Source organism: Podarcis vaucheri (assembly GCF_965113315.1).
Source record: "Podarcis vaucheri genome assembly, chromosome: 8".
Classification (NCBI taxonomy): Eukaryota; Metazoa; Chordata; class Lepidosauria; order Squamata; family Lacertidae; genus Podarcis; species Podarcis vaucheri.
The window spans coordinates 62,286,131-62,289,720 of record NC_138766.1 but is presented as its reverse complement, the minus strand read 5'-3'; positions in this window follow the sequence as shown (position 1 = coordinate 62,289,720).

The window sequence follows — 3,590 nt, the reverse complement described above, 5'->3', positions numbered from 1 at the left end:
ATTTCTTGCATGCTGCTTCAATTGATTTCCCTTCTTCAGAGTTCAGAAATGGTTACCAGTTTGTGTGTCTGTGTGCAACTGAGCTGGTTAGCGTACAGACTTGTGAGAATGGAAGTCCACTTCACCAGTGGCGTTTTCCCACCCACATCTCCTCACTGTCCTTCTCTTCACCTCTGAAAAAGCCTCTCAAAATGGCCTGGTCTGGGCCGATTGAGGGTTTTGATATGTGCACATTCTGTTATGAGCTGACTTGATCCACATTTGTGAATTAGAGTGTAGTGACCCATCAGTTTATACACTTTCCTGAAGATCGCAACACATTTATTGGCTCAAAGCAATATCAAAATCCACTTCGAAATGTGTATTTTACAATTAGAAGTGCCTATGTCTAGAGACCATGCATTCAAAAATACACATTTAAAAATTTTCACGCAGATTCGTAAAAAAACAAAACAACTCCCCCCCCCCAAAAAAAAATAGCTGATTCATACAGAAATGAGATGGCATGAACTTGTAGGCAGAAATGCACATCTTCCAAGTATCCCAATTTTCCAGGGACCATCACAGAAGCCATCCAGGTTTCTGATTTGATAAATTTAATAAATAATAAAGTTTTGTTTTTTAAAGCGAGCCTATTATCATCATTATCCATAGCCATATATAGGTCTTCCCTATTGTCATTGGAGAAATGTTGGAGAGTATGGAAATGTGAAAATGATAATACCCCCTAAATCACTAGTCTATCTATCCCCAGCAGCGGGAGGGAGGAATTGAAAATATTTTGCCAGTATAATTTACATGAATGGCAGCTCCATTCCAAACATCTGCCTTAAATGTTGCCCATACCCACTCCTGATATACCTCCCTGTGCCCCACTCTAGGACTTCCCTGAGGAGGGCAGAAGGTTCTGGAGACCTCACTGAAGAAGTGAAGAAGGAAAGCCCCATCAGATGACTAGATTTCTAGTCATATATTAGATAGTCTCTGTGTATTTTAAAAATATATGGAGTATTGACATGCATATACCATTATAAAGGTGATGAAAGACTTCCTATAAAGCAACAGTTCGTGTTTGCTGCTAGTGTAATATAATGACTTTTTACATACCCTTTAATGTATTTTAAAATTGGATGGCTGCCCAACATCCATAGAGAACTAAAGGCTGGAGTGTCCTGTAGAACAGATTTGCAAAATGACAGGGCACCAGCAAAAGATGGATGAAGGAAGTGTGGCAGGACAAGGACCTGTGAGAAGGAGAGATATAGCTACCACCTTCTTTGGGCAGGTCTTTCACTGATGGAAATAAGGAGCAAGATCCATTCAGGTAAGGAGAGTATCATCAACAATACATGTGCTGCAGAGTAAGCAGCATGGTACAGCATGCTTCTTGTCACATTAAGAGTACTGAAGGACATGGAGTGCTTTCCTTATAAAATAACTTTCCTGTAACTGCTGGGTGGCTGGAACTGGGTTTATAGCTGTCTTGTGAGATACTGCAAGAGGGAGACAGATGGTAGGCTTACAAGTTAAAAAACACATACACACCTCTCTTCTCAATTAGCTTAGCGCTTATCACACTGTGGGCAGTACAATAAATGATGACTATGTGATCATTGCTGGGTTGGCTTCTTTTCAAAGAGTGGAATCCATATGAAAACAAACCCCAAGAGCCAACAGGAGTTGCAAGTTATGATAGTACAGTATGCAGTTAGGTGACTGATAGAAATTCTAAAGTAAGAGCCACTTCCCTGCAAGTTAAAAGTTATTCCTGTGTGGGGGGGAGGTGAAATTCCCAGCATGTCAGTGCTCAGCTGGCTTTTGTCAGCGGTTCCTAATGCACTTGCAGTTTGGTTTGTCTGAGAAGCATGGAGGGAAGTGCTGATGAAAGAACTGTGGATTAATTCAATCTCCTGTCAGTGGTCGCAATACTAGAGCATGCCAGATCCTGCACTGGTGTGGAAGGGTCATCACTTGCATTCTGTTCAATAAGCGACTTGGGGTCCTCTAGGTGACCTATTTATTGGTCATTCATTCTGACCCCCTAAGAGAGCTGACCCCCCCCCCATTTTGTTCCCATTTCAGCTTGGTCCTGACACATATATTCCTCTGAGAAATTGCTCAATGCTCAAAATATGGCAGGGCCAGTGTTGTGTATATATTAGATGCTGATGTTTGTCCTTAACGGGGGTTGCCAGTGATCCAGCTCTTGTGCCTTACCTTCCTGCATGACTGGTTGATAAGAATATTATAATAATATTTCCCCAGCCACTCTGGGAGGCTTCCAGCAGAATATTTAAAACACGATAAAACATCAACATGAAAACTTCCCTAAAGAGGGCTGCTTTATTCATTTCCACTACAGTTTTCACCTGGCTGGCTGAGCTCTGTGCTTCAAAGACACTATCTGTAGTACCAACACTCCTGATTATTCAGTCATCTGACTCCCAAAGGCCAATCCCTGTGCTGCATGTCCTGTAAAGCAGTAGCCCCAGAACTTCACGCTCAGTCTGAGGATCTTGCCCCTGGTGTGAGGACACTGCCTAAGAACCTGCTCCACAACTTGACCCCTGCCTGGTTTTGCCACTGTAGAGTTTGCCTGGTTTTGACTGCTTATGTGCGTCTGACCTGGTCCTCATACAGGTTTCTCTATGAGACATTGATTTCTTTGTGGCTTTGATACACCTCTGCCTCTGTCCCATGGCTGCCCCCCCCCCCACAACTCTGGAACCCAATCCTGCCTCAGCCTAGAGCAATGCCCTCCCCCCTTTGCTGGAACCTGACAGTCCAGAACCTGACCTATTGCAGCTTGACAGCATTATAAACCTACTTCATGAACCCACTGAATCACATTCTTGGCTTTGGTCATCAGTAAGCTGCTATAATTACTGACAAAATTGAAGGTACAGCAAAGGGTTATTTGAAACTATTTTTAGTTTTACTTTGCTATAATAATACAACATTACAGACTGGCACACAGCCAAGAAACTGGGTGCAGATTCATATATAACCTATGCATGTAAAACTGCTCTAATTAGGAATCTGGGCATAGTACTAAATGGTACTCTGAGGCATATTTATTTTGCAAGTGCTTTAAGAAACATGATGGCTGGTTCACCCTCGTTCATAGTAGTTGTAACATTCTTTCACACAACCACATGAAAAAAAACGAGTGTAAATTCAGTTTTATGTGCAGGGAGTTGGAAGGCATCACTGTGATTGTGGCTCCTGGAAAAATGCAGCTACAATTGCTGACAAATTTAACTATGAATCAGCCTTTTTAAGTCCTGCAATCTGCATCTTCTAAGGTTTTCCCCAATGAGATTTTCCCCCAGAAGCTGCCTTTGCCACATTTGTCTTTTGATTGACTGACAGACCAGCCCTTCACATCCATGTGCAGACTAACAAGCTAAGAGACACAAAATCCGCTTTCAATAGAACACTGATTCATACCAATCAGGACTGATTCACACACACCTATCCCAATCAAGGCATGTGGGTGATATAGTGCATGCTTGTTCACGCATTTTCTGCTCCTCCAATGAAAACTGATCCCAAACTTTTGTGCAAAGGGGCAAAAATAACACTGAAAC